Raw genomic sequence first — 25,480 nt, 5'->3', positions numbered from 1 at the left:
CTTCCTAAGATTCACATTATTTTTACTTTTACAACTGGTTCCTCCTTGAGATTTTAGGAAATGTCACATACATGGTAAATGAAGATTTTGACAAATCATGAGCTAAATCCTTCAAGATATCCTTTTGCACAAGATAGAGGATATGGCATATATAACATAGTCAGGTGTACAATGAATTGACCCTACTCAAAGAACTGTGATTATAGAGTGATATTAACATTTTTGTCAGGGACTTGAATAAAAGGAGAGATAGTATGTATGTTAAATTAACAAGCAAAATGAAATTAGAAAATTATTAATCCTCTGTACAAAAGAGTACTCAAAAAATTTCTATAGTCTAGAAGGAGGATATCAAACGAAAATAGAAATTCCATTAAACCATACATAAGGATCCCTGGGGTCCACATATTGACTTAAAAACCCACACATTAACATTATCTATTTTTATCTATTTTGGTAAATATTTTCTAATTACATTTTAATTGTTTTCCATGAACTAGGGAATCTTGTGGGGCACATGTGGCTCTGCGCTGGATTTTTGACATCACTGGTCTAAAACAATGGACCAGATTTAGTAAAATAATTTTTTCTTTTCAATCAAATCTGTGATTTCATTACAGAAAAGGGAACTTTGAGTAGGTGAAAGTCCTTTTACTAATGCATATCGGCACCTGTTCTTCAGGAGAGGAAAGATTTAATTATTGGGGTTACATAGTAAATCTGATTCAAAACATGTGGATTTGATAGTGCTATCCATTAAGTTATGCTTCCTAAAAACGAATGTTAATAGAAGAAATTTAAATAACTATTACTTGAGTTTTTTAAAAAAATCAGCTGTATCCAGTTATATAATGGGAGGAAAATAGATAAAGAAAAGTTTGGTGACAAAACCTTGGGGTCTTAGCGAATTGTAAGCTTAGTAGGAGTCTTCTGTATAACTTTGGTACAAAGAATTCTGAGTAGGCAGGATCTTAGGGATTAGCTAATTCAAACAGCTAATTTCTACCAATAAGGAGACTGAGCCTTTGAGGTATTGAGTGATTCAACCAAAAATTACACAGGTTAAACATTTAATAGCAGATCTGGGGTGTAAGCTTAGATATTTTGACCTCCCCAGCTAGTGCTATGTTTACTATACTACACAGCCAAAAGGCATATTGTGATCTTAACCTTTTCATGGTATAATTTATAGAAACTGGTCCTTGTAGTACATTGTTACCCTAAGACTATAAATCACAAAATACTTGCTAATATTTCATAAATAAAGACACTTTCTTTGTCAGCAATTTCCTACACCAGTCAAATCATAGGTTCAGATTTTTTTTTAAAAAAGAAAATCTAGAATAAGGTAGATGATAGTTTTACTATACTCTGTCCTAGACAGACTACCTATAGTATTGATTTCAACTGACATGCTATATATTAGAAAGAATAAATTTAGGAAGCATATTTTAGGAAGACAATTTGAAGTGTATCTAGTGAAGAGTGAATAGGAAGCAATTGTGAGGAGAATGGAACTCATACCATACAAAGATCTGTTGAAGGAACTGGGTATAATTAACTTAGAGAAGATTTGAAGTAGGGATGGGGGATATTTAAGTTGTTTTCACATATTTAAAGGCTGATGAGAGGGATTAGATTTGTTTACTTAAACTCTAGGGTACAGAACTTCAAACAATAGGTGGAAGCTATAGAGAGACAGCTTTATACAAGCAAACCTAATGATTAGAGCTGTCCAAAATTGGAATTAATTGATTCTTGGTGATAAGCTCTTATTATTGCAGGTATTGAAGCAGACACTGGATGATTGCCCAATAGAGATGTTATGGAGAAAATGAGTATTTGGGCATAGTCAGACTAAATAAATAAATGACTTCTGAGATATGCAACTCTGGTTTGCTTTGATTCTATGGTCTATGGTTCTTTAACGATTTGGGTAATAATCCTGCTACCTGTTTTGGAAGTCACATTTTAGTAAGGACCTTGATAAGTTCTAGAATGTCCAGAGGACAATCAGGATGATGAGAGAAACTAGAAACCTTGCTTTTCTATGAATTTTTTATGAAAAATCTTGCTTTTTTTCCCTATGAGGATAGTTAAAGAAACCAGAGAGAATACTAAATACATGTTAGAGTTGATTAGAATCTATTCCAACTCAGTTTATAATTCTACTCCATAATTTGCAAAATGGACTGACTTCTATATATAGGACTGAGATATCTTTCTATCGATTGAGTATGGAGTACTCAAAAAGACTAGTACTTCTGGTGTGAAGGCTGCTGAGCCCTTTGTAAAGGCTGTTCATTTACCTCTGGCAAATTCTTACCTATGACTCCAAGAAGCTATAGCTATACAGTGGTTACATGTCAGCAAACTGTCTTGAAAAGCAGTCTAAACCAGATTGAAGGGTCTCAGACCTATTGATGATTAGGGGGATGTCTATCTCAAGCATGTGAAGACTTTCCCCAATGTCATGGGTGGATGAGAAAAATTTGTTCTGATGTTCATGAAGGTGGCAGAAGCATGCAGTGTAGACCACTTTGAGCTTGGTCAGACATTCAAGATGACAAGGTCATTCATTCATTGCATCCCATTGTCAATAGCCTTTCCCTTTTTCTTTCCACTGGATTTTGATAACTCTGAAAGAGAGAGTAAAGCTGAAAATTTTATGCAACTCAGCCTCACTTAAATCTAAGTAGTACACAAATCAAGATATTACCCATGATGTCACTGATCCTCTTTAAAAATGAAGAACAACTATCTATGTATCTATGTATCTATGTATTTATCTATCTATTCTCTTCTAGAAATTCTTCAGGAAAATTTAAAATTTATTGAATTAAAACAATAAAATTGATAAATTTGTCTCATATAAAAAAGCCAGCACTTGTTAACAAAAATTACTTCTATTTAAACAATTTCATTGTTTCTAAAATCTCAAAAATCTTTTTTCTGAGTTTAGGTAAGTCCTATCAATGTTTAGACAGAGGGTCAGATTTAGAGTTTGACACCTTCATAATTACTCTGATACACAGGAGAGTGAAATCAGATTGGCCTGAAGTCAGACACAGGTAAATGGGGGAGGGGGGTTCAGGTAAATGCCACTTGCCATATTTAGAAATTCCATATGGGTAGTTTGCTACATGTCTATAATAAAGCTCTCATGTAATAAATGAAGAAAACATATACAAAAGTTTAAATTTTATTGGGTGTAAAGCTCTTAAAGGACTTCTGTTCACAAAGTGTAAAGATTACAGAGTTTGAATGAGTGTATCCCTGCTAAAATGAGTGAGTCCCACTGTTTTCTTCTCTTAACTGTGGAAATATGCCCTCTTTTTTCTCTTTAATCTTTGTGCTTGGCATGATGTGCACGCAGAGTGATCACATCTCTAAGCCACCTGTGGACTGTTGACAGCTAGAACAAGTATTGCTGGCTAGCCAGACATGGAAAGAGAGGTTACACGAGGACCCCAAGTGTAACTTTCCCTCTATATCACTGAAATGAGAAATATGAATGGTGAAGAAATAAGCAAACAAATGGGAATAAGCTATCACATAAACACTCTTAAGTCAATGTTGGATGCTAACAGATGCATTTAGGTAAATGCTGTTATCTCAAGAGGTGTTATCTTCTGGGGATCCTTCTCATAATTTTATTTTAAATCTGAACAGCTGTTGTTTAGCTACCACAGACCACAATTTATCCACAGCTTGGGGCCATAAAGGTAGCTTTAGTGCACTCTGTTTCTTTTTTTTCCCTTTTATTTGATTTTATTTCCCTGTGTCTGACACCAAAATGCTGTATGCTATTTGCATATCACAATATGTACTTTTGTAGATCCCATAAGTACTCAGGTGCTAAAAATGGAAGAAGAAATAATAGATAGAGGAAGTTCCCCATAACATGTTTTTAAAGAAAGGAAGAAGGCCTCTCAGGTTTCACCTACATGTAAAATATTCTGACAATAATAGCTCCTTCAACAACAGAGCTGGTTTTTCGAGGGTGGCTGGTTTATATGGTGACTGCAGAAAAACGGATGTTTTTTTTGGCAGTAGAACACAAGTACACTTATCTGAGTGGAGCCCTGGGGCTTGCCATACAGTAACTGAAACAAAACTTTAACCTTACTTAAGAAACCAACAAATGTGGCCACTTGAAATAGTTTGGAATACTCTCTGAAAGAAACACTCATGAACCTTCTTTCCTCATGGGATTTTTTTTAAAAGATAGGCCACTCCTTCAGACAAAAGGGAAGCACAGGAAAGGATGGGGAGAAATGAAAAAAGAATGTGCCTGTCTTTGAGAAGTTTTTTTTTTAAAGCTCCCTTTTTATTTACTGGACCACATTCAGTCATAGAGATTTGTCATATAGGGATGAGTTAATTCAGAACAATGAGTTGATCAGAGGCTGAACTAGAAGGCAATTCACATCAGTGTTTTTCATGTGTTTAAGCTTCACTTTAGCCTTGACCACAACATCTAAATGCTATTAGACATAAGCCACAGGATTTCAAGGGCCCTTTTCCCTCATTCTAGCCCCTGATCTCAATTTGCTCAATTTCTTCTTCTTTCAAATCAAGTAATTGGGGAACCTCCCTGGCTACAATCGTGTATACGATATGTGGAGGCTGCTCTGCAAGCCATCCTAAACTTGTCTAATAATGTAGTTTGACCTTTAAGTCTTGGCCCATTTTGAATCCTTGTTGCAACAAACGGAAGTGAGACATGATCCTTATTGCCAAAGAGTGATGGGGCTCACTGATTCACTCTCTGATTTGGTTATTGGTTTCCTTGCAAAGGATGTTGAGTGCCAAGCCCATGATTTCACAGACTTGATTTCAGACACCCACACAATCCCTCACACACATACAGTGGAAGGAAATCATCCTTCTGGCAAGTTAAACAACAAAATCAAGAAAGATCCACACCTGTTAGAAAGATGTAAATGGAAAGCTGAGTCACAGGGGAGCATTTATCTCCACACCAGAGCTACAACCAGAAGTAGTGGAAAGGAAGGCATAAGGTGATGATATGATTTGATTTTGTTTCTATTGTATCTACTTTGGCTCCATTGAACAAAATTTGAGTGTTTGGCCAACTAGGAACCTAAATCATTGCAACCCTAAGTTTGGGGAAGCTAAAAAGCTTTCTGAATATGTGGAGCTGACCAGGAAGTTTCTATGTTCTTTTCTTCCCACACATCCAGGAAAATAGACTACAATGTGGAATGTTATTTCTCCATTCAAGGAAATATATGAAAATCATTATTTAAAGCAACACACACAATCAAGTTGAAGAGTGACATTTAAGTAGTTTGAAAAGAAAGTTCAGTTTACATAGGCAATTTGGCATAATTACCATAGATTATTATTCCTTTGCTGGTACTTTTTTCAGGATTCCTCAGTAACAGGAAGAAGTGAAAAAAAAAAGGTAAGAATAGAATCATCGTACAATGGAAAGAATGCTGTTTCTAGAGAGAGAGAACTCAGATTCGGATCCTGCTTCTGATGCTAATCACCTGGGTGACATTTCAAAAGTCAGTTCATCAACATGGGGTCTGTTACCTTTTCTGTAAACTGAGGGGATTGGACTCTATGATCTCTGAGGTCATTCCTAACTTTAGAATTATAATCTTGCTAACTGAGAACTAACTCATGAGAAACTTCAACCCTGTGAAATGTCTAAGTTGATTTCCAAACCAAAGGTTCAGATAAGCTCCTGGTAATCATCATCTTTGGCACTTCCACAATCCCTTTCATTTGAGCATTTCAAAGAGTCTGACAAACATTAATTAAAGCCAGACTCAGCACTCACAAGAGTAGATAAGGGAAGGCAATTTCAGCTATTCTAGGCTAGAACATGAGCAGCTCTACTTCTTCTTCACCACTTTCTGAGGAGCACTTGGTTATTCTACCCAGAAAACCAATGGACAGCCGGGAAGGAGGGAGTCCTCTGATGTGTTTCCCAAGGAAAGTCAGTAAAGTTCTTTTAGAGAGATCTGATTTGGCTTTTGTTCAGGGCTAAGGCTAACAATGCTGTTCTTGCCCCAAATGTCATGAGGGCAGTTAGTGAGCAGCACAGAGGCGAGAATGCTAGTTTTATTTTATTGCAGTTTGAATCACTAGCCTCTCCGGCAGCTGTGGTATCTGGGAACTTTCAAGAGCATTCTTTGCTACAATCGGACAAAGAAATTAGAGGCCCAACTACTTACTGGAGTTGCTCACCCTGTTTTCTATGGCATTCAATGGGATTAATGCTAAGGACACACTTCAAATATGGCTAACACTGCCCAGCCATGTCTATTTTAAGCCATCTCACCCAGGATCATAGGCTACTTCCACTGGTAGGAAGTTTAGCTTTCTGGCTAAACAACAATGGCTACTGAACTACTGGGTCCTGGCTACTAAGTTACTCTTCACCTTGATAGTATGTGTCTTGTTTTAAACTTATTTTAGGTATTTAGCACAATTAAACTATAACTCATATTCTCTTAAGGCTTGGAATGATAATTCCTTGAGGTGAAACCATTCTTTGGATCCCTGGAAAAAATTAAAAAGTTATATTGACTGTCTACCTTTAGAACTAGAACTTGAAAGGACTATAATGACCATCTAGTCAAGTGCCTCATTTTATTGATGTGGAAACTGAGACTCAAAATGGTTAAGTCACTTTCAAAATTTCACACAAGTTGTAAGTATCAGAGGTGCTCTATTTCCAGTGGCAGTTAGGTGATACAATGGATAAAGAGCAAGACTTGAAGTCAGGAAGACTAATCTCAATGAGTTCAAATCTGGCCTTCTAACACTTAACTGTCTGTGTGACTCTGTTTGCCTCAGTTCCTCATCTGCAAAATGAGCTGGAGAAGGAAATAGCCAATAATTCCAATTTTTCTGTCAAGACAAGTCCAAATAGGGTCATGAAGAGTGGGACATAACTGAAGTTACCAAGTAATAACAACAACCAACCTCTGCTGACTGGCTGATTTCAGAAAAGACTTACATGAACTGAATGCTGAGTGAAATGAGCAGGACCAAGAAAATGTTGTGCACAGTAACAGCAAAATTATGTGATAATCATCTGTGATGCCTTAGCTCTTCTGGTGCAGTGATCTAAGACTATTCTGATAGACTTGACATGAAGGATGCCATCTATATCCAGAGAGAGAACTATGTGAGAATGAATGTGGATTGAAGCATACTATTTTCACCATTTTTTTGGTTTGCTTTTTCTTTCTCATAGTTTTACCCTTTTGTTCTAATTTGTCTTTCACAACTTGACTAATATGGAAATATGTTTAAAAGATAGTACCTCTATATAACCTATATTAGATTGTTTGCTGTCTTGGAGAGGGAGATGACAAGAGGTGGAGGGAGAAAAAAATTCAGAACTTGAAATCCAAAAGATGAATGTTTAAAACTGTCTTTAATTGGAAAGATAAAATACTGCTGAGAAAAAAAAAACACACAACAAAAAACAATTCTCCCTGCCCCCCCCCCCAAAAAAAAAACCCCAACAAACACCTAAGAACAACAAAAACCAAAACTCAATCCTCTATTGCCAGATTTTTAAAATTACAGTTCTGGGGTTGAATTTGAGTCAGTCAACAAATATTTATTAAGTATGTACTCTATGCCAAGGAGTGTGTTAAATGCTTTGCATGCAAAGAAAAGACATTATACACTCTCAAGGAGCTTACAGTCCATTGGCAAGACAACATGCAAATGACTATGTACAAGTAAACCAAATGCAAGAAAATTGGAAATAATCAACAGAAAAATTTAAAGAAGGCTTTAAAATTAAGGGGAGAGGAAAAATCAGGCTTCCTGTAGAAGATAAGATTTTAGTGGGATAACACAGCTTACTTAAGTGGAAGCTGGAATTTTAGTGTTTTCTATTAAATCAAGCATTGGTTTGGACAATGAAAGAATGTTTTGTTTAGAATAATGAAAGCAAAATTAATTTTTAGAACAATTAATAGCACGATTTACTTGAGCATCTGACCAAAACTATTGTTTCTAGAGTTTTTTTCCTGATAACCTCTAAAAATTTTCGAATAAGAAGGACCTCAGAAGGTTTCCAGTTCAGACCTTCACTTTATAGATGATGAAAGGTCCAGAGGGGTTGGACCCACTTTGTCAAAAGTAACACAGGTAATATATGTCAAAAACTAGTTTTGGACCCAAGTATTCTGGCTTCTGATCCTTATATGTTATACCATATTATGTGCTTGCCAATCATACTTCATTCCTTCAACAATTTTTTCCTTTACCAATAAGGTGTGTATAAATTCATGGATAGGCTTGAACCTGGCTGGGCTTCTTCTGACACATTAGGTATGCCAAAGAAATGTTCTATAGTACATCAATCCATTCATTTTTGCTGACCTAGTAATCAGTGATGATTGGTACACCATTGATTTTGGCTCTGGGGATTGTTGCAAGATCAATTTGGGTGTAATGATCAGTACTGATCACAAAGAGTTGAAAGGAATGACTCTACTAGACTATAAGTTGTTTTTTTTTTTTGTAGGTATAATTTTTCTAACAAATGTTTGAGGCTTAAATAGGCATATATTCATCCTAATGTATTATTTATTTTATTTTACTGTACTGTACAGATAATAGGAGTGGCAGATTTAAACACAATGAATGTGATATGTTTATCTGTTTTCTTGCTATGAAATAAAAGTCCTTCAAAACTGTAACTTTTCAATAATACAGTTATTTTCTCATAACTCCTACAGTTAAAGTTAGTTGTATAGAACAATCTGGCTAGCAACTAAAAAACAACACATTCAAAACTCAGAACTCTGAGATAATCAAACTAAGTTTGGATGTTTATTGATGGACACTCAAGGGAGATTTTATTTTTCTTTCGGCTTTCTGACATATAATACTTCAGATAAGAAGCAAATACTTGGAATGGACACAATCTACTTGAAGAATTTGCAAGACTTTAAATTCTTAAAAAAGTCTGTATTTCTCTTTGACTCTTTATCAATCTCTACAGTGCCATCCTCTTTTATCCTCCCAGAGAATGGGCGTGGGATAATGCAAGGGCTTCTGGGAAAAAATACTTCAACCAATGAACTTGCTCCTCCTAAACACGTAAGTACCTCCCCAGGAGTTCACAGAAGTAAAACTCCCCTAAAGGCCAGAACTAGAGAATTGTTAAGTACCGACTTAGCACTTAGTAAGAACCTAATATCTCATTATCTCATTAGCACTTAGTAAGAACCTAACATCATCCCCTTTCTTTTGATTTAGAACATAGGGTGGTCATGACCTTGAAACATAAATCCATCAATATAGGAGGCATTATACATAATTACATAGATTACATAAACACATAGTAACATAGTACATACTAGAAGTATGTAACAAATAATCATAAATTGAGAATTTATAAATGTCCGTAAGTCCATTGTCCGTTAGTCTCATCTTGTGTTAGGAAATCCAATGATTCCTGCTGGTTTTAAAGTTCTTTAACAGTCTTCTTATTAGCCATGCTCTTTCAGTGTCAGATGTTTCTTAGATTTTCTCCTTTGTTTTGAGGTCTTTTTCTGTCTCTCTCCGATGGACAAGACCAATATGACTCGTTGGCACCCATCTGATTCCTTCTCCATCTGAAGAAATACAAGCAAACCCTCTCCCTTAGTCAGTTAACCTATCTGCTCCCTTCCATTCACCACTTTCTGGGTCTCTCCACATCACCTGGCGATTATCTAAGGACAGTGGAGCTCCTTGCACTGGACACTGCCCTTCTAGTGGGTTATAAAACCTGTCTGCCGGAGTAAGTGCATCTTTGTCAAAAATTAGAAAATTAATGGTATAGAGAACTAAATATAGAAGTTCTCTAGGGCTACCTGTGGCTCCCCCTTTCGAGTGTCTTAATGTCTCTGTTTCTTCTCTCTACTATTGCCTGACCTTGCAGATTAAAAGGTATTCCAGTGGTGTGTAAAATCTTATAAGATTGCACAAAAGTGTGCAAAATGTTTAGAACTATATGCAGGTCCATTATATGTTTTTATTTCTTGTGGCATACCCATAATTGTAAATGCTTGGATAAGGAATTCAGTGACCACTCAGGCTGTCTCTTTTGCTGTTGGCACTGCAAAAGTGAATCCTGAAAAGGCATCTACCACCACGTGGATAAAAGACAGACAACCAAAAGATGTATAATGGGTCACATCCATTTGCCAGATTTCATTGGGTCTCAAACCATGAGGATTCTTCCCTGGAGGGAGTGTAGGAGTGTGGAAAGGAAGGCAAGCTGTACAGCTTTTTACTATGCTCCTAGCTTCCTCTCTTGTTATTCCAAATTGTAAATATAAAGCTCGAGCAGCCTGATGATATTTAGAATGAGATTCTTGTGCTTCCTGAAATAAAGGAGTACTAGCTAATATGGTTAAAAGGCTATCTGCCTTTGAATTTCTATCAAAAATAGGACCTGGAAGTCCACTATGTGAGTGGACATGCAAGATAGAAATCTTGCGGGGATGCTTTCTCACTTGCTCTTGAAGTTCCTTAAAGAGCTGATAAATATAAGAGGCTGCAAATTTTATTTGGGCTGTGGCAATTCTTTGTCAATCCCTTTCTTCCATCTGATTGCCTTTTGGCTGATTGATCATGTCTTAAAATTCTCTGGATGTAACCTTGGCTGCCATCATGCTCCACTTGGGGGGCTGAAGCTGGGCCTTGCCTCTCATTTCCTTGGGTCAATCTACATTCCGAGGCCCAGTGGAGACCCTTGTGACATTTTGGACAGGTCAATTCTCCGAGAGCCTCCAGGGCAGCCTTTGCTGACACAGGTGTTTTGAACTGGGAATGAGATAAATTGGAAGCAGAGGGAAGAGGAGAGAGGTCAGACAACGCCTCTCAGTCAGAGAGGTCAGAGAATAGGAATTGCCTCTCAGTCTCATTGTATCATACTCTCTCAAGAGGAGATCCATTCTGGGTTGGATCCCCAGCAGCCACTGGAGGCTCCCTTGTATTTCAGCAGCTCTTCTGTGTATTCGAACAGATTTCATTTCCAAAGTGTATAATGGATGGATTTAAATTAATAAGAATAAGAGTCATTCCCCACTTGAAAAATAGTCAAAAGATATGATTAGGCAGTTTTCAAAGGAAGAAATCTTGCTTATAAATAGCCATATAAAATGCTCCAAAACACTAATATTTCAGAAATACTAATTAAAACAACTGAGATTTTCTCTTATACACATCATATTAATAAAGGAAAATACCTGTTGGAAGGTCTCTGGAAAAACAGGTATATTAATGCAGGTAGAACTGTGAATTGGTCCCAAAACCCAAAGAGATTTTTTTAAAGAGGAAAAACATTATGTTGATGAAAATATTTATTACATCTTATAGCTAAGTACTAGAAATTTAAGAGCTAAGGGAGATTGTCCTTCAGTTGGGGATGGTCCAACAAGTGATTGTATTTGAAAGTAGTATATTGTTATGCCATAAGAAATAATGGAGGGGATGGTTTCAGGAAAACCATTTCTACAAACTGATGTTGTGGTATGTGAGAAAAGTCAGGATGGCACTTTATATTATAACTCCCACATTGTAAAGACAAATAACTTTGAAAGACATAAGTACTCTAGTTAATGTGATTATTAACTATGATTCCAGAGGACTGATGATGAAGCATGTTACTCATCTCCTGCCAGAAATATGATGGACTTAAGAAGCAGAATGAGACATATATTTTTTTTTGGCATGGTTGATGCAGGAATTTGGTTTATTTCACACTGCAAATGTCTTATGAAGGTTTTGTTTTTCTTCCTTTTTTACAATGATTGGGCAGGGAAAGTGGAATTGAAAGAAAATAAATTATAATTAATTGGAAAAAATTAAGTTAGGGTTAAAAAAAAAGAAATAACACTGATTCTAAACTCAGTGGTTGTTATTCATTTCTGAGTTTGTTATCCTATGTAAGGTTTTCTTAATAAAGATATTGCAATATTTCCTTCTCCAGGTTCATTTTATAGATGAAGAAATGGAGGCAAACAGGATTAAGTGATTTGTCCAAATTCATCCAGTTAGTAAGTGTCTGATTTGAGTCTGGATTTGAACTCACCAAAAGGGTCTTCCTGATTTTATGCCCAACACTTTATCCACTGTGCCATCTAGCTATTTTTTGAGCCAGATTACCTTTGGATTCAAATTCTGCCTCCAGTATTTATTTGTGTGATGTTGTTCAAACCGCTCAATCTCCCTAATCCTTACTTTCCTCATGTACACAATGACATAATTAGATTCGATGGTCTCTTTCAGCTCTAAATCTATGATAAATCTTATAACCTACTTTTTTTTACTGAGCTATCATGTATTGATATCATGTATTGACTGGTATTAGTATGATGTAGCAGAAAGCATATCACATTTAAAAGTGAGAGCACAAAGTCCTAATTAGTGTGAATAAAAAATTCAGTTAAGTGGTCACATGTATTCAAATTCTCACTATTCAAAGTTTAGAAATGTGTAATATGTGTTGCAATTGCAGCCCAATGTAAATATGCAGTGTGGATTCACCACATCATGGAATTCATTATTGGGACTAGCTATAGAACTAGATCCAAATTTTTCTTCTATTATTTACTAGCTATAACCATAAGGAACTAATTTATTCCCATAGCATTAATGTTGAGAATCCTGGATAAGGTACTATTACACTGAAGGAAGTATGATTATACTGTTTTTGTTTTTTTTCCCCACCAAGATATTGAAAGAACATCTGTATATCCTGTTGATGTGTGATCTAGAGTGGTCGTATTTGTGATAGAATAGAAGGTAATTATCTATACAGGCTTTCAATATTGGAAGGAATCTCAGAAGCCATCTACTTCAACCTGTACCTGAACAAGAATATTTTGACATCATTCTAATGTCATCCAGCCTCTGCTTTACGACTCCCCACTGGGGGAGAATTTTTCTGAGATGCCTTCTAGTCTTAGAGATTTCTGTTAGGAAATTTCTCATTCCATTAAGTCTAAATCTGCCTCTTTTTAAACTTTTACCAACTACTACTCTTGGGCCAACTGGAATAATTCTAATCCTTTTCCTCCTTTTAATATAGCTTTTAGGTTTCTTTTAAGTCTTCTTTAAGGCTAAATACTCCTGGCTACTTCAACTAATTCTTTTCAGCCATGATATTGGTACTTCATTATTCTAATTATTCTTCATTAGAACTCTCTAGTTTATCAATATTATTCCTAAAATATGACAGCCATAATTAAATACAGCATTCCAAATTTGGTCTTGTAAAGCCAGAATTGAATGGGACTTCTACCTTTCTATTTTAGATACTATGCCTTTGTTAATTCATTGTGAGAGATTCTGTTAGGTTTCTTTGCATCGGTGTACATGCCATGTAACATCAAAGACTCCTAAAATTTCAGTCCACTAAAAGTTCCACATTATTTTCAAACTGCTATGTAATTATCCCTCTTTTATTTTGTGTTTGTGAAGCAGATTTATTGAATTCAAGTATAAAAATTTATATATATATCTATATCTTCTATCTATCTATCTATCTATCTATCTATCTATCTATCTATCTATCTATCTATCTATCTATTCCTTTTCATTTTTGATCCAAAGTCCTAAATAGTTAAGATTTCTTTGAATTTTAATTCTAACATTAAATGTTAGCCATTTTTTAAAGCTTTGTATCATCTAGAAATGTGATAAGCATTCCATCTGTGTTTTTATCCAAATCACTGAAAACAAACAAGCAAACTGTTAAATAACACAGGACCAAGAACAAATATCTGGGGTACCACATTAGGCAACTTCTTCCAAGTTGATATCAGATCATTTATGAATATTCTGCATATGTTTCTCTATCCTACACCTATCCCTTTTGTCTATGAGAAATTCATGAAAAACTGTTAAATGCTTGGCTGAAATACATTAATGGCATTTTTTACTGATCCACCCACCATTCTTGTACCTTGCCAAAGAAGCTAATCAGATGAAGAAATGAGGGTAGCTGTTGAGTAAGTAAAGAAGGAAAAAAATGAAATTACTCTGAACAGATAATGGTTACATGCATGGTGTTTAACACTGGGAAGAAGTGTAAGATAGATGGTCTAAGGGTGTACTGTGCAAGTTGTATGTATTGAGTATATGGGTTCTAATGATTGGAAGTAACAAGCAACTATTTGAGTGTGGTGTACTGAGGCAAGAAGGCCTCAGACATTTACTAGATGGGTCCTAGATCTTCCACTTCACTTTTCTGAGCCTCAGTTTTCTTATATGTAAAATAAGAATACTTCATGGATTCTAAAGTCTATTATTATTGTTGTTATAATTCTAATGCTATTATTCCATGGACTCTTGTCTATGTAGCTGATCAGAGGAACTATTTATGTCTTGGGTTTTTGTGCCAATCCCTATGGATCAATATAAATATTTTGGAGATAAGAGTCCCAGTCTTGATGAGAGAAACATCTTTTGAAGAGGAGCAGATAAGAGTCTGAATATGAACATAATTAATGGTAAATGGCAAAAGCTTTAAAGCATCTGAGCGTGCCTGTACATCTGTGACTAGGGATTATTTTGAGGATCAAATGTATAAGGCATTTATAAAGTATCACTACATTTTGGCTGTTTTGTGACCTCTTCATTTCTCTTCCTCCACATTTCAATTTTCCTTTATATACTCACTAATCATCTTTCTTTTTTAGTTTCACAGAATTAAGTGGCCCTTCTAATCATGGATAAACTCCCTACTTTGTTTCCTTGATTCCATCCTTTTCTCTAATTTTCCAAGTACAGGAAACTCCTAAGTTTTCTACTTTGCAAGGAATTTCCTCCCTTTCTCTTTTTACCTGTTGAGCTGCCACCCATCCTATAAAACCAGATTAAAATATCACCTCTTCCATGAAGGCTTCCCCTACTTACCTAGTTAGTGAAAACTTTTTCTTACAGACTTCACATAGCATTCTGTTTTACAACTTTTTAGATAACTTACATAATTATATAAACTATTTGTTAAATTTGTAAATTTGTATTTGTAAAATTTGATTATTTGTGTTTATGCCTTATCTGAATTTTCAATCTCCATCAGTTCCTAGTATAGTCCTGTGTATAGAGTTCAGTCATTTTGGTTCTATCTGACACTTTGTGACCCCATCTGGGGTTTTCTTGTAAAGATACTGGAATGGCTTCACTATTTCCTTCTCCTGTTCATTTGACAGATAAAGAAATTGAGGCAAATATGGTTAAGCTACTTGCCCAGAGTCATACAACTATTAAATAACTAAAGCTGGATTTGATCTCATGAAGATGAGTCTCCCTGACTCCAAGCCTGGTGCTTTATCCTCTGTGCCACCAAATTTTTGTTGAATTAAATTTTCATTAATCCTTTTCTCTCCTCTCTGCATTTTCTTCTTTGGTTATATCTCCTATTCCCAAGGCTTTAGTTATCTTTGAGTAAGTCACCTCTCTTAATTTCAGTTTCCCCATATGTAAAATGGAGATAATATCTAGAGTACTTATGTCATAGAATTGTTATAAGACTGAAATGAAATGTCAGTTAAGTACTTTGCAAGCTTTAAAATGCTATATGTCAGTCATTCACTACTGTAATTCCCAAAACTATTTTTAGCTCTAGTTTTACTATTGGATACCTGTCCCACATTTTTTATCATCTGCTAAATGTTTCCACCTGAATGCATGTGCCACCAAACTGAATATATTTTTTAAAAATGTAATTTTCCTTGCAAAACTTATCCTTCTTCCAACTAACTCATTTGTGTTAATGGCATTAGCTGTGTTACACTCAGGCTGAGTAACTAGAGAATTACTTTTGACCCTTGTCTCTCCCCACCTCATATCTAATCAGGTTTCAGGCCCTGTTGATTTGCAATAGTTCCCATATGGGTTCCCTCTTCACTTATACTGCTTATTCCTTGTTTAAGTCTTTATCATTTTGTTTTTTACCTATGCTTTTTATAATGCTTTCTTGACTGCTATCTTTACCTTTCTTTTTTTCTAATTCATCCTTTGCATGGCTGCCAAAATGATTTTTGCTAATTTACAGGTTAGTGTTTACTGCTATCAATGGTATTTTCTCTAGAGGAAATCCAAGACTTAACTGTGGAATTAATTGTCTCTTAAATATTACAGCTCACCTTTGCCTCTTCCCTAAGGATCACTAAGATTTCTGATGGATGGATAGCATAGGATAATGTGCATCCACATTGAATTTTTGGGACCAATAATATAGCTGGACAGTGCATCAAGCTTTCTTCACTTAGTGGTATCCAGTTTAGTACTTGTCAGGATGCAGGAGATATACTTGGAATTGAGCTCTCTATGTCTAATCTTGTAACTTATAAGCAGTGACAGCCATTAACTCCAATTTATGGGTAGGATAATACATCTCACTCTCAGTGTTATTGTTGTTGTTGCTCAATCATGTCAGCTGTATCTGACTCTTTGTGAGCCCATTTAGGATTTTCTTGGCAAAGATAATGATAGGGCTAGCTGTTTTTTTTTTTTCCTAGGTAATTTTACGGTTGTAGAAACTAAGGGAAAGAAGTTTCAGTTGCCCATGTTAGGGAGTGTTTAAGATCAGATTTGAATTCAGGAAGATCAGTCTTCCTGTCTGACACTCTATCCACAGAACCACCTGGCTGTATCCACTGAGTCCCATGGAAACACAATGGGTTTCTGATAAACATCATTTTTCTGATCTAAAACTGTTGCCAAGTCCTTTAGATTTCAGTTTCTTTAACTGTGGTTTAAGACCCCTTGTGGGGTCTTAACTGAAGGTGGGGGTTGTGAAATATAATTTATTATATCTACTATATACCTATTTTATATACCTGTTTACCTGGTATCACATAAAAATTTCTTCAGTGAAAAGAGGTCCCAAGTGGAAAAACTTTAAAAAGTCTTCCTCTAGATTCACCACAATGTGTAACATAAAGAATTTGCAAAGGCCAACCTAGTGTCTGTGTGAGAGCTCTTACCAAATCCTTGAAGGCCTGTTTCCAATTCTTGTTCAAGCAACCTTTGAAAGTTGCCTGAGGGTTCAGGTCAGATTGTCTCTTCTTTTCTACATATGTTTCTTCTCAGTCATATACCAAATAGTATCACTGAGAAGCTTTGTGATTCTTCCAGGGTTTCTTCAAAATTTCTAATAGTAGCCAGTGACTTCAGGTTGATAGAATTCTGGGGAAGTGTCTCATCAATGGATACTTATTTCTCTCTTTTTAGAATTGCTACACATTTCTTGCTATGTAACTATGTGTCCTGTATTTTTGGTCCAAGCTCTTCAGAACAAGCAGTTATTGTCAAAGAGCAGTAGATTAGGGGCTTATGGTGAAATTTTTTTCAGGTTCTCCCAACTCTCTGCAAATACCATATCATTTTAATGCATCAACACCTTCAAATAATTCATGTCAGTTACCTCCTTTTAGTAAGATAAATTGTAAAGGGAACAAAAAACTGGAGAATATACTCTATTTGGCAGAATTCCACTGGACAAATGTAGACTAATTTTTTTTATTCCTTTACTGTGGAGATGTTAAAAATACTTACTGTTCAGGTTGAAGACTCCTAACTACTATCTAGTAGACAATTCAAGGCACCTTCAATTTGTGATATAGTATATGATTCACTTTAATTCTCTTGTTAAAAGTCTGATGGTCCACATACCAATATTCCTAGTCTAGTTTTGTTTGAATGTATGTGTGCAATGCCGGTGTATATGTGTGTGTGTATGTATATGTGTATGTGTGACTATGCTAATGATTAAAATTTTCACCAGGTGGCTCCTGAAGTCCTCCATCTCTGAGAAAGTAAATGTACTGAAAAGGCTAGGAGCCATCAAGGTTGCCTGTGAATCTCACTTCTGTAGATACATCTGGCTTTACACTCATGAAGTAAGAACATGCAGGCTTTCACCTTGAGGTCTTTCCTACTTAATCCTTCAATTCCTTAGGCATTAGTGTTTAAATTTGAATTTCTATGGATTCCCTCAAGTTATCATGATACTCTGGGGTCACTGTGCTCAGAATGTTTAGGTATTAATTCTTCCTTCATTGTGGATAGAACTTTTCAAGAACTTTGATAGACTGGATTTGTGCAATTAATGCTTATGATGGGCTGGCCTAATTCTTAGGGTTGTAACAGATTATTAAAATGAATAAAAATTACTCATAATAAAGGATAACAAGGACAATTCCTAAAGTTAAAAAAATAGAGTAGTTCAATAAAATGATTATTCTCTCCTCGGTATTCACCAGGAAAATAAGCCACATTAGGTTAGAAAGGCATACATACAAGGCTGTGAGAACTCAGTAAAAACTTGTCACACCAGCTACCCATGAACTGGGCTTTTTATCCCTTAAATGGCAAGGAAACTAAAAGGCCACATTCCTGAAGGGTCAGGCTGTCTACAAAAACAGGGCCCCTCTCGCAACAGTAGTAAAACTCTAGAGATGTTTTTTGAATCTGGATACTGCAAGGCCCCATTGGTAACCTTTTTACTCACATCTTTGACTCTTAAAGGCAATGGCAAATCCACCATGATACAACCCATTTTAGATAATTATCTTCATGTTGGCAAAAGAAGGCTTACCTCATCATTGACCATAATGGTATGTATTATATCCTTCATAAAATGACTAGAATATAATTGTCATTGTCCAGGATAGCAAGGGCACTCTATATCTTCAGTCATTATTATTGTCAATACTACATAGGATCTGTAAATTTAATTGTAAAGAACCCCTAAAAAGTTATTGAGACAGGGAAAAGTTCTCTTAAGACTTGTGGTAGTCTCCATCCTTAATTCTATTTCTGTTTACCATTGCTAGTCTTGTAGAGCTGAGCTTCTGGAAAATCAACTTGGGTTTTTTTTTTTTTTCATCCAACACACACAAATACATCTTGTCCCATAATTGTAGCAAAAATATAGGTTCACTTGTTTGATTGCAGTGGGTAAAAGCTGCAAAGAGGAGAGTTTGGATTTAGCAACAGAAAGAATTTGCCATAATAACAGCTATGTAAGTGTCACAGAGTGTGAAAAAATGATAGAATGTCAGAATGTCCTATGCCCTTTGTACCTACAGTTCCCCTTGCTCTTTCTAAATACTTTATAAGAACCTTAGGTCTAGCTCCCTCCTAGGGCTTTCTAGCACTTGCTGTTGTATGGAAACCCAGTTGTAACTCCTTACCCAACAGAAAGTAATAATTTTGCTATACTGACTGCCTTCTTGTTAATCCAGGTTGATATACATCCACATATATACTCACGTAAATATGTATGTATGATTCACTTTAATTCTCTTGTTAAAAATCTGATAGTCCACATACTAATATTCTTAGTCTAGTTGTTTGTGTATATGTTTATGTATGAATGTATGTGTGTGTATGTGTAAGTACGTGTATGTATATTTTTTGGAGGGAGGCAGTTGTTTTGGTTGTGTTCAATTCTCTGTGATCTCATCTGGGGTTTTTTTTTTTGGCAAAGATACTGAAGTGTTTAGTCATTTCCTTCTCCAGTTATTTTTACAGATGAGGAAACTAAGGTAAATAGAGTTAAGAGACTTCCTTAAGATCACATAGCTATAAAGTGTCTGAGAACAGATTTGAATTCAAAAAGATGAGTCTTTCTGACTCCAGACCCTGCACTCTTTCTACTGTACCTAGTTGATTTATCCAAAAAGACATATATATATATATATATATATATATGTATACACACACATACATACATACATACATAAAGACATACAGGTACATGTGTATTTATTTATAAAACATGGGCTGTATTGATATGTTTTGCTGAGTGCCTGGTTGATCTGAGTAAATCTCCTGTAATTTGGGTGATTTACACTAAAGTAAATGTCCTCATGGTGATATGCTGTCACTTTGGTTACTTTGGACCACCTATTTATTATTATTATTATAGCTATTTATTTACAAGATATATGCATGGGTAATTTTTCAGCATTGACAATTGCAAAATCTTTTGTTCCAATTTTTCCTTTCCTTCCCCCCACCCCTTCCCCCACATGGCAGGTAGACCAATACATGTTAAATATTTTAAAGTATATGTTAAATACAATATATGTATATATATCCATACAGTTATTTTGCTGTACAAGAAGAATCGGACTTTGAAATAGTGTACAATTAACCTGTAAAGGAAATCAAAATGCAGGCGGACAAAAACAGAGGGATTGGAAATGCTATGTAGTGGTTCACACTCATTTCCCAGAGTTCTTTCGCTGGGTGTAGCTGGTTCTCTTCATTATTGAACAAATAGAACTGATTTGGTTCATCTTATTGTTGAAGAGAGCCACGTCCATCAGAATTGATCATAATATAGTATTGTTGTTGAAGTATATAATGATCTCCTGGTCCTGCTCATTATACTCAGCATCAGTTCATGTAAGTCTCTCCAGGCCTTTCTGAAATCATCTTGCTGGTCATTTCTTACAGAACAATGCTATTCCCTAACATTCATATACCACAATTTATTCAGCCATTCTCCAATTGATGGGCATCCTCTCAGTTTCCAGTTTTTGGCCACTACAATGAGGACTGCCACAAACATTTTTGCACAAAGAGGTCTCTTTCCCTGCTTTAAGATCTCTTTGGGATATAAGCCCAGTAGTAACACTGCTGGATTAAAGGGTATGCACAGCTTGATAACTTTTTTGAGCATAGTTCCAAATCGCTCTCCAGAATGACTGGATGTATTCATAATTCCACCAACAATGTATCAGTGACTTTGGACCACTTTTAATGTCATTCAACTTCATCTTAATAATCCTAAATAACATTATTGTATTAAGCTCTGAGTATCAATTTTAAGAAGGATACTGCTAAAGTAGAGAGTATCCAAGCATGGTGGGAAGGGCCTTGAGTTCATGTTGTAGGAGCTTTAGTTGAAGAATAAAGTCAGAAAGACTCTGGGTTGGAATCTCAGTTCTAAGTGGCTAATTGTGTGACTTTGAGCAATCATAGCTATGCTCTGGGCTTCTGTCTTCTTATCTTTAAAATGAGAAGATCTGATTTGATCACTCTAAGTTTTTTTCTAGTTTGAAGTCTATGATCCTCTGACTCTGAGACCTGGGGTTATTTAGTCTAGAGAAGATATTTAGTGGGGATATCATTATCTTCCTTTAAGCATGGGAGGGGCTGTCATAGGGAAGACTGATTCCATTGGCTCTTGTAGGTCATAATTAGTAGTTATTGAAAAGCTGAAAAGGGGAAATTTTAGTCTTGATGTAAGTAAAAACTCCCTAACAACTGCAGCTATCCAAAGTGGAAAAGGGCTGGCTTCCCTTCTGATTTCTGAGGTAACTGCTAGTACAGTTGGGCCTTAGGAAAACCTGATCTGCAATCTGATCTCAGATCCTTAAGAGTTGTATGACTCTGGGCAAGTCACTTAACTGCTGTCTGCCTCAGTTTCCCCAACTATAAAAACTAACTCTCAGGATTGTTGTGAGGATCAAATGAGATAATATTTGTAAAGTACTTGGCACAGTATTTGGTACATAATAGGTACTTAAGAAATGGTTGTTTCCTACTTTTTTTCATTAGAGGTTTTCAAGCATGATCATCTTTGAGGTGTAGAGAATACCCTTGCAGATAGCAGTTAGATTATATAGCTACTAATTTCCCTCTTGATTCTGAAATGTCTGATTCTAAAAAAATGAAATTTAATAGTATAAATGAAAATAAATAATAGAATAAATGAAAATACAATTAATTCTGTATTTATATTTTAAAAATTACCTTCACAAATAAATGCTGAATTTTTGTTTTTCTTCTTAGATTCTTTTCTTTCTTTCTAGATCCTATTTTTCCTGTACAGCAAGATAACTGTATAAATATATATATATATATACATATATATATATATACGTATATATATATATATATATATATATATATATATACATATATTGGATTTAACATATAGTTTAACATTTCATATGTATTGAATTACCTGCCATCTAGAGGAGAGGGGGGAAATAGGGGAAAAGTTGGAACAGAAGATCTTGCAAAGGTCAATGTTGAAAAATTACTAATGCATATGTTTTGTAAATAAAAAGCTCTGAAAATTATAGTGCAAGATGAAGAGAATTCAGTAATGTGACATGGTGGTCAAACAATTAAATATTACCTTTGACTTCATTAAGAGGACATAGTGTCCAGAATAATCATAATGGTAATTTTGGTGGGAATTTCTTTTACAAGTAGAAGTAACTGAGCTTTGTTAGCAGCTAGTTAGCAAACTTAATTAGTTAAAATAGATTCTTCTCTCTTTTCTTCTCTATTCCATTCCCTTCTGGCCAATGGCTGCATCCTTGTTTAGCTTCTCTTGGGAATGGCCTCAACTTATTTCTTTCTGAGCAATTCTGAGCAATATTTAAAGGTCTCCTCTTATAGGAACCATCATTTGGGGTCTTAGTTTCCCATTCCAGGTGACTCTTCCAGGGACTCTTCTTATCTTGGAGTTTTGTATCTTGAGCTCTTAAATTTCTTCCCAAGGTTTTCTCTACTAAATTAAATTTGTATTAAAAAGTTGACTTGAGGGATCCTCTTTTAGTGTGATTACTATAATGGCTAATTATGGACTTGAGAACAATACTGCCTCTTTCTGCTCCTCCTCCTTCTCCTCCTCCTCCTCCTCTTCCACTTCCTAATTCCTAGCTTGCATTAATAAAATGCTCTAAGGTTTACAAAGCATTTTACATATATTATCTCATTTAATCCTCACAACAACCATGGGAGTTAGTTGCTATTATGACTAGTTTCATTACATTATGCTTTGGTTAGACCCAGAGCTGTAACTAGCACTGGGTGAATTGAGCTTTGCCTTAGGGCATTAAATTTAGAACATGAGGGATTTAAAGTAAGGCAAATTTAGAGGGTGCTGTCAGCACTTTTCATCTTTCAGCCGCATTGAGATAATGATGATAAATAGTTAAAATACTAAGTTACCAGATAGTCGGCTTTGGTGAGCTCTTGTCACTCCCTGTTAGTCTCTCTTTTCCTCACCCCAAATTCATTTCCATACTTAGTACAGGGCTTCGGTCTCCTACAGGATAATGTTTTCTTATCCATTCCTTTGTCCCTCGTTCAAATTAAGCCTTATTCCCTATTACTATTTTCCTCCCTCCCTCCCTTCCTCTTTTCTTCCTCCCTCTCTCCTTCCTTCCATCTTTTTCTCCCTCCCTTCCTCCCTCTCTTCCTTTCTTCCTTTTTTCCTTCCTTCTTTCCTATATATTTTGATATATTGTGGGTTGGAATAAAGAATTAAATTAAATAAGGAATTTTGGGAGAGTTGTGAAAGCCACAAATGATACATGAAGGCAGGTGATACAAAAAGATATAGAAACTCAGAAATATATAAAATTTGTATAGTACCATAAAATATCAAGATATCTTATCTTTTAATACCATAATAATTCAAACTTCATTTCTGGTATGAAGGGGAAGGGGAACACTTTACAGAGGTTTTTCAGATCATGGGGGTACTGTGCTTCTAATTCCAGCATTGTGGAAAGAATATATATAAGGAAAGACTCAAAAGTAGAACTTCAAAAACCATTTTTAGAGATAGTGTAATTGGTCAATTTGGATGAAATTGATGAGGTCTACCCAAATGACGAGGTCTAGATAAGGTATACTTAAATAAAATTAGGATTTATTGAGGTCTAGTGGCAGATTTGGGGTACAGGGAGTCAAATAGAGCTCCCCTGCAACCCCTTTGAATTCAGCACAAGGATACCAAGTTAAATGAGGTTTAGTGGCAGCTCAGAGTCCCCTGTAAAGGAATTTACAGGCCCGAAAACCTAGATTGATTTAAAAAAAAAAAAGGTTTATTGTAGGGTTTGGGAGCAAGGCTAAAGTCTGCTTAGTAAAAGGTATTAGATAGAGAAAGGAATACACCATAAGTGGCAGAGAGTCTGTGATGCAAAGCATGTTGCTTGCATGTATTGACCCTCTGCAAAGAGATGATTCCAGCTTGGCTCTTTTATTTGGTAAAAGGGGCCTATGAGTAGAGTCCCAAATTGGTTGCTTGCTGAACCCTTGAGGGCCAGAACCCACCAGGTGGAGGTTGGGAAACCTGAACAGATCATTAGAATGGGGGCTGGGGACAGCCTAAGTTAGCTCAGATCCGGATATTTCCCTTTGGAATACAAAAGAGTGCTTTTGACCAGGTCTTGTAAATCAAAGGTCAGTCATGGGGATTGGGGATCAGAAAGGAATCTAAAAGGGGATGGGGGTTGAGAATTGGAAAGGAATCTTAAAGGGCCTATCACCCGCATCAAAATGACCTTTTTTTTTTCATAGATTCTAATTTCTTATATTCCTTGTAGTTCTAAAGTAAATGATCCAATGATTAAATGAGCTTCTGAATATAAATGTGCTTATTAACTGTAAAGCATTACATAAATAAAATCTATAATTATTTTCTTTCTTCTTTGAGTTGTCATGATTTAGATTCATAGACAGGCACAGTCTTTCATGTATTTTTTCACTTGCCTAATTTTGCTGCTACTCCTTATCTGATATTTATATACCAAAATGGGTTTTCTTATATACCTGTATAACTCCCATTTTTGTCTCTCAATTTCTTGTTCCTAGTCTGATTCTCTTTTCCCATCCCATACCCTTTTCATTTCCCTTGCCTTAAAACTAATGAAGCATAAATGATCATATAGGCGAGAGGCAAAGTGGAGAGGGAAAATAGGATATTAGAGACTGAGAAGAATAAAGATGTTACTGACCAGGAGCAGGTAGAAGTTTTTGGGGATAGCATTGGCTGGGAGATTAGAACCGGTAATGTTGATATTATCTGTTTAGCTTCTAGGAGGGAATCACAGGTGGGACTTTCAGGAATTTTATTGATCTCCTTTATGTAAGAAATGCTTAAAATGTAATATGCCATATAAATGGAACTTGCTAGGTAAGCCCATTGGATAGAGTGGAGTCATCTTCCTGAGTTTAAATCTCACCGCAGGCATCTGCTAGTTCTGTGAGCTTAGGCAAGTCTATTAATATTGTCTGCCTCAATTTCCTCAACTAAAATGAATTAGAGAAGGAAATGGTAAACTACTCCAGTATCTTTGCTTAGAAAAGTCCAAAAGGAGTCACAAATCATTGGAAATGGCTGAACAACAACATAAATGGAACTTATTATGAGTTGGACTAGATTGCTACCATAGAATTTCTATAATTCTAAAATGAACTGTTTTATCCTAACAGATAAGACCATCATGCAAGTGGCTTTCTTAATTGTTAAGTTTTTCTTATACTGGTCTGTGTGAGAAAATAAAGCAGTTTGGAAAAAACAAAATCCAGTTGCAAATTTTTTATTTAATTGATACAGTTAGAGTTAAGAAGCCATAAGAAGGGCAGCCAGAAAACTGAGAGGAGTTTTTGACCCAAGCTGAGAAACCAGGTGCCTATGGCTCACTCTAGTTGG

Source organism: Sminthopsis crassicaudata, chromosome 1 (assembly GCF_048593235.1).
Source record: "Sminthopsis crassicaudata isolate SCR6 chromosome 1, ASM4859323v1, whole genome shotgun sequence".
Classification (NCBI taxonomy): Eukaryota; Metazoa; Chordata; class Mammalia; order Dasyuromorphia; family Dasyuridae; genus Sminthopsis; species Sminthopsis crassicaudata.
This window is presented reverse-complemented; position numbering follows the sequence as displayed.